Raw genomic sequence first — 12255 nt, forward strand, 5'->3', positions numbered from 1 at the left:
CTGAGCAGAAACTGATAGCCAAGTTCCGCACACATGAGGACAGCCTCAACCGGGATCTTGGGTTCATGTCGCACTATCTGTAACCCCCACGACTTGCCTGGGATTGCAAAATCTCACTAACTGTCCTGGCTGGAGACAATTCATACCTCTTTAACCTGTGCTTAACCCTCTCTCCACTCACATTGTCTGCACCTGTAAATACTTGATTACCTGTTAAGACTCACATTCTAACCATTATCTTGTAATTGAGTTTGTGTCGATGTATGCCCTGTTTGTGAACTGAACACTTCACTCACCTGATGAAGGGGCAGTGCTCCGAAAGTTCGTGCTACCAAATAAACCTGTTGGACTTTAACCTGGTGTTGTGAGACTTCTTACTATAAATATCCCAGACACATATTGCCTCCCCTTCCCCCTCCCACACCAGGCCATCTGTCTTTTGTACTTGAGGTTGCTACCTTTTGTTGCAATCACTCACAGCTACAGATTAACATCTAACACATTCTCCCTTTCTTTAGTTCTGACAAAGAGCCAAAAGGACTCAGCGCTGAGCAGAAACTGATAGCCAAGTTCCGCACACACGAGGACGGCCTCAACCGGGATACTGGGTTTATGTCACACTATTTGTAACTCCCACAGTTGCGTGGACCTGCAGAGTTTCACTGGCTGTCTTGTCCGGAGACAATACACATCTTTTTAGCCTGTCTTGATGCTCTCTCCACTCCCATTGTTTTGTTTCTTAAAGACTGGATTAGTTGTAAGTATTCGCATTCCAACCATTATTCATGTAATTTGAGTCTGTGTCTTGATAAGCTCTGTTTGTGAACAGAATTCCCACTCACCTGAAGTAGGGGCTAAGAGCTCCGAAAGCTTGTGTGGCTTTTGCTACCAAATAAACCTGTTGGACTTTAACCTGGTGTTGTTAAACTTCTTACTGAGAAAAATTGAGATCAGAGGGCACTGATTTAAAGTAATTGGCAAATGAAGTAATGAGAATATAAGGACTGAGTGTTTCAGCAACAGGTGAATTGAAGTAGGGGGGGAATGGTGATGTTACGCCAGATGGGACTAGGCAGATTTGATGGTGGAAAAGATATGGGATCAAATTCTGAGCCCAGGGTCAAATAAGGTGCCGTTCAGCCTCAGACCTGTAGTCAGGGAGAGGGATTGAGTCAGTAGTTAGGGAATAGAGATTGCGCTGGGAACAAATATCAATGCTTTCAGTCTTCCTGATATTTCTGCTCATCCAGCAATAAATGTCGGACCACCAGTGTGACATATCAGAGGTTGTGGTAAGCGGTGGTGGGATAAAACTGGGTGTTGTCAGGGAACATGTGGAACCTGTTGCATTTTTGGAGGATGTTGCTAAGCAGCAGTATGTAAATGAGAAATAGGAGGGGACCATGAATAGATTCTTGGGGAACACCGGAGGCAACAGTTTTGAAGTGGAAGGATAAGCCATTCGATGGCTATGGCCCTTTGGATGGGAGTGGAACTAGGTGAGGGTAGAACCACCTAGCTGAATGATAATGGAGAATGGTGTGGTCAACTACCTCAAAGGCTGCAGACAGGTCAAAAAAGATAAGGAGAACTAGTTTATCATGTTCACAGTCACAGAGGATATTAATAGGGCAATTTCAGTGCTATGACAGTGGCAGAGGCTGAAACATTGTTATGATCTTGGTAGAGACCATTAATGTGTTTATTTTTTAGTTTAGAATCCCCAGGTATTTGCTAAAAGAATTAAGCTACAATGTTCACAATTTAAATCAAAATAATTTTGTGACAAAAAAGTAAATAAAAATAAAATTTAGAGAACATGAATACTGATAACTACACTCTATCTTAAATAGTTACACTGAAGATATTAAATGTGTAATAAACAGATACTGAAGGTCAAACTTCTTAATTCAACTTTCCTTCTAAGTTCATTTGATTTATACTCCAATAAGCTCATGTAATTTATCAAAACAAAATGGAAGATTTTGGTCTGCATAGTATTTCAAAAGATTTGTCTAACAATTGAAATTTCTTCGGCTGTCAAATTACCTCCAAGGTTGTCACTGCAAATCTCCAACCATCCCAATGTTGTAAACTCCCCATTCAACAGGTGTCACTAGTGTTTTAAGCATACTCACCCCAATTCAGAAGTCCCCTACTTCTACTATTCTTTAAAACTGGAGCCTTATATCGAAAAGTGTCTCCCTCACAGTGGCAAAGCGTTTAGCACTGCTGCCTCACAGCGCCAGGATCCCAGGTTTGATTCCTGGCTTGGGTCACTGTCTGTGTGGAGTCTACACCTTCTCCCCGTGTCTGTGTGGGTTTCCTCCGGGTGCCCCGGTTTTCTCCCACATGTCCAAAAGACGTGCTGGTTAGGTGCATTGGCCGTGCTAAATTCTCCCTCAGTGTACCCAAACAGGTGCTGGAATGTGGCGACTAGGGGATTTTCACAGTAACTTCATTGTAGTGTTGATGTAAGCCCACTTATGACACTAGTAAATAAACTTTAAAACTCTCAACTCTGCTTGGCTACCCCAGAGGTTCAACGTTTGTGAAGTCCTTCAGGTTTAAACTCCTTTAGCCAAAACTCAGCATTTCAATTAAGGACTTCAAGCCCTCAGCTTATTCTAAAACTAAAATCTAAAATTTAAATCCTGCTTGAGACCAGAGCCGGGGACATACTCACCCCTATAATTAATTCCTGGTTGACCTTTATTTTTCCCTATTGTTTATCTCCCAGGCAGCTTGGTCACATGAACATTTATTGGGAACCAGGTGCTTTACCAGAAATCATCTCTTAGAGAACCTTAGTTCTTAACATGGCTGTCACTCCAAGGTTAAGGGTGGAATGTCGCCATTTTTTTGGCAGTGTCTCAGGCAGGAAAAGCGGACGGGAGTCCACTGGCGCAGTTGGCAGGTTTTCCCGCCATATTTTTAAAAAACTGCCAAAAGAAACTAAAGGGGCAGGTCCCACAACATCATACTGGTGGGAATGGATTGAAACAATTCCCCCCCCCCCCCCCCATATGCCCTATGGTACGCTGACCCTCGCCACCATGGTTCTCTCTCCCCCCCCCCCCCAGAACATCCTTCCTGTACTGCTTCCTGGCACTGCCCGGGCATGACCCTCTGTCCCTGGGGGCTGTACTCACCGGTGAGTTCTGTTCACCAGGTGCACGTCATAGAGCACCTGATTTGATTTATTGTCACATGTATTAGTATACAGTGAGAAGTATTGTTTCTTGCGCACTACATAGACAAAGCATACCGTTCATAGAGAGTGTGCAGAATGTGGTGTTACAGTCATAGCTAGCGTGTAGAGAAAGATCAACTTAATGCGAGGTAGATCCATTCAAAAGTCTGATAACTGCAGGGAAGAAGCTGTTCTTGAATTGGTTGGTACGTGTCCTCAGACTTTTGTATTTTTTCCCGATGGAAGAAGGTGGAAGAGAGAATGTCCTCGGTGCATGGGGTCCTTGATTATGCAGGCTGCTTTTCCGAGGCAGCGGGAAGTGTAGACAGTGTCTTTGGATGGGAGGCTGGTTTGAGTGAAGGACTGGACTTTGTTCACGACCCTTTGTAGTTTCTTGCGGTCTTGGACAGAGCAGGAGCCATACCAAGCTGTGATACTCCAGAAAGAATGCTTTCTATGGTGCATCTGTAAAAGTTGGTGAGGGTCGTAGTGGACATGTCAAATTTCCTTAGTCTTCTGAGTAAGTTGAGGCGTTGGTGGGCTTTCTTAACTATAGCGTCAGCATGGAGGGACCAGGAGGGGTTGTTGGTGATCTGAACACCTAAAAACTTGAAGCTCTTGACCATTTCTACTTCATCCCCATTGATGTGGACAAGGGCATGTTCTCCTACACTTCCTGGTCGATGACAATCTCCTTCGTTTTGTTAACATTGAGGGAGAGATTATTGTTGCCGCACCAGTTCACCAGACTCTCTATCTCATTCCTGTACTCTGTCTTGTCATTGTTTGAGATCTGACCCACTACGGTGATGTCATCAGCAAGCTTGAAAATTGAGTTGGGGGGGAATTTGGCCACACAGTCATAGATGTGTAAGGAATATTGTAAGGGGCTGAGGATGCAGCCTTGTGGGGCACTGGTGTTGAGGGTGATCGCAGAGGCATTGTTGCCTACCCTTACTAATTGCAGTCTGTGGGTAAGGAAGTTCAGGATCCAGTTGCAGAGGGAGGAGCCAAGCCTGTCATCGTTCATATTGGTGTGCCCTCACACCGACATGAATGGACAATTTAACATGGGAGGACTAGCAGGCGTAAAGGCCTGATAATGAGATTTAACTTAATTCAAATGGGAATCCTGACTTTTAAAGTAGGGATTCCTATTATGATATTGGCCACATTCAATTGTGGAAATCTCACTGGCTTAAAAGCCATTTTTGGACTCCTGTGTGATTTTCCACCCCCTTTGCTGTTCCCGTCCCCTCGAAAACAGGAGTGAAAAAGCCACCGCCCCAAAAGGTTTCCCTCTCCAAAAGCACATGAGTCATCACAACATGTAGCTATGGGAGAAATGGACGTAGATTTGGAGTGTGACAACATGTTGAAAGACTTTGTAGAGGGGATCAAAGTTGAGGGGGTGATGAGAGCAGATTTGAAAGGGTGGGTGCTAACACCAGATAGGAACAGCTCTATCGACTCTGTCCCATCCGTTCAAAATGTTAAATACCCAAATCAAATCATTCCTCAAGCTCTTGTTTTAATTAAAACAGTACGAGTTTTTCAAGTCTTCCTTCATTCCTATTTTCCCATACCACTCTCCAGACCTGCTCAGAGGCTAGAATGCTACCACTCAACCAACGTGAACATCTTTCTAAAATACAAGTTGATAGTTACTATTTACTCTCTCCTCATGTGGAGATTTTAGTAATTTTATCTCTAATTAATGATTCATAAGAACATAAGAACATAAGAAATAGGAGCAGGAGTAGGCCATCTAGCCCCTCGAGCCTGCCCCGCCATTCAATAAGATCATGGCTGATCTGACGTGGATCAGTACCACTTACCCGCCTGATCCCCATAACCCTTAATTCCCTTACCGATCAGGAATCCATCCATCCGCGCTTTAAACATATTCAGCGAGGTAGCCTCCACCACCTCAGTGGGCAGAGAATTCCAGAGATTCACCACCCTCTGGGAGAAGAAGTTCCTCCTCAACTCTGTCTTAAACCGACCCCCCTTTATTTTGAGGCTGTGTCCTCTAGTTTTAACTTCCTTACTAAGTGGAAAGAATCTCTCCGCCTCCACCCTATCCAGCCCCCGCATTATCTTATAAGTCTCCATAAGATCCCCCCTCATCCTTCTAAACTCCAACGAGTACAAACCCAATCTCCTCAGCCTCTCCTCATAATCCAAACCCCTCATCTCCGGTATCAACCTGGTGAACCTTCTCTGCACTCCCTCCAATGCCAATATATCCTTCCTCATATAAGGGGACCAATACTGCACACAGTATTCCAGCTGCGGCCTCACCAATGCCCTGTACAGGTGCATCAAGACATCCCTGCTTTTATATTCTATCCCCCTCGCGATATAGGCCAACATCCCATTTGCCTTCTTGATCACCTGTTGTACCTGCAGACTGGGCTTTTGGGTCTCATGCACAAGGACCCCCAGGTCCCTTTGCACGGTAGCATGTTTTAATTTGTTTCCATTGAGATAATAATCCCATTTGTTATTATTTCCTCCAAAGTGTATAACCTCGCATTTCTCAACGTTATACTCCATTTGCCATATCCTCGCCCACTCACTCAGCCTGTCCAAATCTCTCTGCAGATCTTCTCCGTCCTCCACACGATTCATTTTTCCACTTATCTTTGTGTCGTCTGCAAACTTCGTTACCCTACACTCCGTCCCCTCCTCCAGATCATCTATATAAATGGTAAACAGTTGCGGCCCGAGTACCGATCCCTGCGGCACGCCACTAGTTACCTTCCTCCAACCGGAAAAACACCCATTTATTCCAACTCTTTGCTTCCTGTCGGATAGCCAGTCCCCAATCCACTTTAACACACTACCCCCAACTCCGTGTGCCCTAATCTTCTTCAGCAGCCTTTTATGGGGCACCTTATCAAACGCCTTTTGGAAATCCAAAAACACCGCATCCACCGGTTCTCCTCCATCAACCGCCCTAGTCACATCTTCATAAAAATCCAACATGTTCGTCAAGCACGACTTTCCCCTCATGAATCCATGCTGCGTCTGATTGATCGAACCATTTCTATCCAGATGCCCTGCTATCTCCTCTTTAATAATGGATTCCAGCATTTTCCCTACTACAGACGTTAAGCTGATCGGCCTATAGTTACCTGCCTTTTGTCTCCTTCCTTTTTTAAACAGCGGCGTAACATTAGCCGTTTTCCAATCAACCGGCACTACCCCAGAATGCAACGAGTTTTGATAAATAATCACTAACGCATCCACTATTACCTCTGACATTTCTTTCAATACCCTGGGATGCATTCCATCCAGACCCGGGGACTTGTCCACCTTCAGTCCCATTAGTCTACCCAGCACTGCCTCTCTGGTAACATTAATTGTATTAAGTATTTCTCCTGCTGCCAACCCTCTATCGTTAATATTTGACAAACTATTTGTGTCCTCCACCGTGAAGACCGACACAAAAAACTTATTTAAAGACTCAGCCATATCCTCATTTCCCACTATTAACTCCCCCCTCTCGTCCTCCAAGGGTCCAACATTCACTCTAGCCACTCTATTCCTTTTTATATATTTATAAAAACTTTTACTATCATTTTTTATATTAATTGCTAGCCTAGCTTCATAGTCTATCCTTCCTTTCTTTATCGCTTTCTTAGTCTCTCTTTGTTGTTTCTTAAATTTTTCCCAATCACTTGTTTCTCCACTATTTTTGGCCACTCTGTACGCAGCTGTTTTTATTTTAATACTCTCCTTTATTTCCTTCGTTATCCACGGCTGGTTCTCCCTTTTCTTACAATCCTTGTTTTTTGCTGGAATATATTTTTGCTGAGAACTGAAAAGGATCTCCTTAAAAATCCTCCACTGTTCCTCAGCTATCCTACCTGCCAGCCTGCTCTCCCAGTCTACCTTAGCCAATTCATCCCTCATCCTATCATATTTCCCTCTGTTCAAACAGAGGACACTGGTTTGAGACCAAACTTTCTCCTCTTCCATCTGAATCAGAAATTCGACCATATTGTGGTCACTAGACCCAAGAGGGTCCTTCACAATAAGATCCTTAATTCTACCTGTCTCGTTACACAATACCAGATCCAAAATATCCAAGATTATCTCTGGCTCCCCTTTTGAAAATAGGCATTACTTTGGTCACATTTCAATCCTTCAGCACATGTTCCCTCTTAATAAAATTCTGAAATATCATTTTAGGATTAATACTCTTTTCCCAATCTGTATCCCATTTGGCTCTCCTTTAGTTTAACCAGCTTCTTTTTATTTCTTCCATCCTTCTTTGTGACAAGTTGGAAGGGGTGGGATGGAGGAAGAGTTCTTAGAATGCTGTCGGGATAGTTACCTTGAACAGTATGTTACAGAACCGACGAGGGAACGAGTTATCTTAGATCTGGTAATGTGTAACGAGGTAGGTAGAATTAAGGATGTTCTTGTGAAGGACCCTCTTGGGTCAGGTGATCACAATATGGTTGAATTTCTGATACAAATGGAAGAGGAGAAAGTAGGGGCCCATACCAGTGTCCTCTGTTTGAACAGAGGGAAGTACGATAGGATGAGGGCTGAATTGGCTAAGGTGGACTAGGAGAGCAGACTGGTAGGTAGGACAGCTGAGGAACAGTGGAGGATTTATAAGGAAATCCTTTTCAGTACCCAGCAACAATATATTCCGGTGATAAAGAAGGACTGTAAGAAAAGGGATAACCAGCCATGGATAACGAAGGAAATGAAGGAGAGTATTAAATTAAAGACCTATGCGTACAGAGTGGCCAAAAATAGTGGAGAATCGGAAGATTGGGGAAACTTTAAGAAACAACAAAGAACGACTAAGAAAGCGATAAAGAAAGGAAAGATCGGTTATGAAGCTAGGCTAGCTCTAAATATAAAAAATGATAGTAAAAGCTTTTACAAATATATAAAAAGGAATAGAGTGGCAAGAGTGAATGTTGGACCCTTGGAGGATGAGAGGGGGGATTTAATAGTGGGAAATGAGGAAATGGCTGAAACTTTAAATAAGTTTTTTGTGTCGGTCTTCACGGTGGAAGACACAAATAGTTTACCGAATATTGACGATAGAGGGTTGGTAGGAGGAGAGGTACTCAATACAATTAACGTCACCAGGGAGGCAGTGCTTGGTAGACTAACGGGACTGAAGGTGGACAAGTCCCCGGGCCCGGATGGAATGCATCCCAGGGTACTGAAAGAAATGTCAGAGGTAATAGCGGATGCGTTAGTGATTATTTATCAAAATTCGTTGGATTCTGGGGTAGTGCCGGTGGATTCGAAAACGGCTAAAGTTACGCCGCTGTTTAAAAAAGGAAATAGACAAAAGGCGGGTAACTACAGGCCGGTTAGCTTAACGTCTGTAGTTGGGAAAATGCTGGAATCCATCATTAAAGAAGAAATAGCAGGCCATCTGGATAAGAATGGTTCGATTAAGCAGACGCAGCATGGATTCATGAGGGGAAAGTCGTGCTTGACGAACTTGTTGGATTTTTATGAAGATGTGACTAGTGCGGTTGACGGAGGGGAACCGGTGGATGCGGTGCTTTTGGATTTCCAAAAGGCGTTTGATAAGGTGCCTCACAAAAGGTTGCTGAAGAAGATTGGGTCACACGGAGTTGGGGGTAGGGTGTTAGCGTGGATTGGGGATTGGCTATTCGACAGGAAGCAGAGAGTCGGAATAAATGGGTGCTTTTCTGGTTGGCAGATGGTAACTAGTGGCGTGCTGCAGGGATCGGTACTGGGGCCTCAACTATTTACCATTTATATAGACGATCTGGAGGAGGGGACTGAGTGTAGGGTAACAAAGTTTGCAGACGACACAAAGATAAGTGGAAAAGTGAATCGTGTGGAGGGCGTAGAAGGTCTGCAGAGAGATTTGGACAGGCTGAGTGAGTGGGCGAGGATCTGGCAGATGGAGTATAATGTTAACAAATGCGAGGTTATTCACTTTGGAAGAAATAATAGCAAATTGGATTATTATCTAAATGGAAAGAAATTACAACATGCTGCTGTGCAGAGGGACCTGGGGGTCCTTGTGCATGAGACGCAAAAACCCAGTCTGCAGGTGCAACAGGTGATCAAGAAGGCAAATGGAATGTTGGCCTATATCGCAAGGGGGATAGAATATAAAAGCAGAGATGTCTTGCTGCATCTGTACAAGGCATTGGTGAGGCCGCAGCTGGAATACTGTGTGCAGTATTGGTCCCCTTATTTGCGGAAGGATATATTGGCCTTGGAGGGAGTGCAGAGAAGGTTCACCAGGTTGATACCAGAGATGAGGGGTGTTGACTATGAGGAGAGACTGAGCAGATTGGGTTTGTATTCGTTGGAATTTAGAAGGCTGAGGGGGGATCTTATAGAGACCTATAAGATAATGAAGGGGCTGGATAGGGTAGAGATGGAGGATTCTTTCCACTTAGAAAGGAAACTAGAACTAGAGGGCACAGCCTCAAAATAAAGGGGGGTCAGTTTAGGACAGAGTTGAGGAGGAACTTCTTCTCTCAGAGGGTGGTGAATCTCTGGAATTCTCTGCCCACTGAAGTGGTGGAGGCTACCTCGTTGAATATGTTTAAATCACGGATAGATGGATTCCTGATCGGTAAGGGAATTAGGGGTTATAGGGATCAGGCGGGTAAGTGGAACTGATCCACTTCAGATTAGCCATGATCTTATTGAATGGCGGGGCAGGCTCGAGGGACTAGATGGCCTACTCCTGCTCCTATTTCTTATGTTCTTATGTTTCACACATACTAAATTATGCGATGGCTTCAATAATGTAACTAAATTTGGAACACGTGCCAAAATAATTTACTAGTCCTAGAAATGACCTCAATTGCATCACATTCATCAGACAGTGTTTCTAAAATGGCATTCACCATTTTAGTGCTTTATGTAGGCCTTTCCTATCAATAACGTGACCAAAATATTCGACTGACATCTGGAAAATGTCACACTTTTCTTTCTTGACACGCAGACCATGTGCTTGAAAACATTCCTGTGTTGCTTCTAAACTTTTCAAGTGCTCTTGTTCACTGGACTCTGTAATTAGTATATCATCCAGGTAACATTGTACACCAGAGAGACCACTTAAATTCTGATCCATCAATCTTTGGAATAGGGCAGATGTGGACGTGAGTCCAAAAGATAATCTTTTATCATGACAAAGACCTTTATGAGTAACAATGGTAAGCAATGCTTGAGATTCAGCAGCTACATTTTTCTATATACTTGTGAAATATCAATCTTGCTGAATTTCTGCCACCTGATAACCCAGCAAACAAATCTTCAATTAAAGAAAGCAGATATTGATCAGTACACAACACTGGATTTATGGTTGTTTTAAAAATCACCACAAATACGAACTAAACCATCTGAGTTTATGACAGGCACGGTGGGAGTAGCCCAGTCACTCATTGCAACCAGCTCTAACACACCAGTGTTAATGAATCATATTAATTCTGCTTCAACCTTGAGGCAAATTGCATATGGCACCGCTCTTGCTTTGAGACTTATTGGTTGTCTAGGCTTTTTCTTGAGTTTCACTTGAACTCCCTTCATTGAGCCAAGTGTCTCTTTGAATACACTCTTGTATTTATCCCGAAGATGCTGTAGGTCTGTTTTGGCATCGACCAATCTGTTGACAGTACTCCAGTTAAGCTTTATCTTCTCCAACCATGACCTTCCAAATAGAGCTGGAAATTTACCTTGAACTACATGGAGAGGCAATTCTGCTGTTTGTCCACTCAACTCTACATTGACCATGATGTAACCCTTTCATGTCACAATCATGCATGTCCTCAACATTACATTAGCTGGTTTTAAAGAAAGATGCTTCAGCTTTTGTTGCATATGTAGTCTCAGGAATTAAAGATACAGCAGCACCAATATCAACCTCAATCTCTATCCCAATAAGTTGTCCGCTTAACTTCAGAATTACCCAGAATCTATGTAATTCACCATATATGGATAAGACGTTCAGTTGGAGATCATCATATTTCTGGATATTCTCTTCTTTACAGTTGTAATTCTTTTCTTCCATATTGTAAATTTATTTTGTAAAACGCAACTCGTTTTTCTTGAATGTACCCAGATTTTTTGTCTGAATATTCTTCACTGGGGAAGCTGGTCTAGCCCAACAAGCTTTTGCAGTATGACCCATTTTGCCACAATTCTTCCATTGACTATCCTTCCTCCAGCATTTGCTCACACAATGGGCCATTTTGGCACATCTGTGACATGCTTGTTGCTGTTTTGACTTCTTCTGGGCAGTTCCTAACTTGTAGATCATCATTCCTGCACCAAATTGAAGTCTATAGCAGCCAATTCCACCAGCATTGTGATTTCTACTGTTGCCTTTAAAGTCAAAGTCTGTTCAGTAACCAACCTTCTTTGGATAGCCTCATTTTGGAGACCACAAACGAGATGATCACAAAAAATACCTTTAGGTAACTCATCAAATTCTCAATGCTGTGCCAATCATTTTAAGGTTCCCATGAACTGAGCAATGCTTTCACCTTCCACTTGATTAATTTAATGGAACCTGAACCATTCTGCGATGATCAGTGGCTTTTGAGAATAATGCTCTGCAAGGATCTTTGTCGAGTCATCATAAGTTTTGGTCCCTGGCTTTGCTGGATGAACCAAGCTCTGGAGAAAATTGAAGGCTTTACTTCCTATTGTACTGAGAAAAGCTGGTACAAGAAACTGGTTTGCAATTTTATTCACCTGTACAAAGAGCAGAAACAGCTCTAAATAGGAACTCCATGATTCATTTTCTTCATTGAAAGGCCCCATGGATCCTAATTGCCCTGCCATTTATCTTGGAGGCGCGAGTGACTCGAGACTGTTCACTATATTGTTTTAACTATCTCCCCAGTACTCCCCTATTACCATGAAGTCTGTTGACTTGACGTTTTTTTTTCAAACAGCCCCAGCTGTACAGCAGAGAGCATCCCTTCTTTTTAAATATCCCAAATATTGCCTGGAGTCTCACTCTTTGCTGGTCAGAAAGACACCCTGTTTAAAAACCACACAGATGTTACTCATGATAAATGGTT

This window comes from Mustelus asterias, chromosome 13, assembly GCF_964213995.1.
Source record: "Mustelus asterias chromosome 13, sMusAst1.hap1.1, whole genome shotgun sequence".
NCBI lineage: Eukaryota > Metazoa > Chordata > Chondrichthyes > Carcharhiniformes > Triakidae > Mustelus > Mustelus asterias.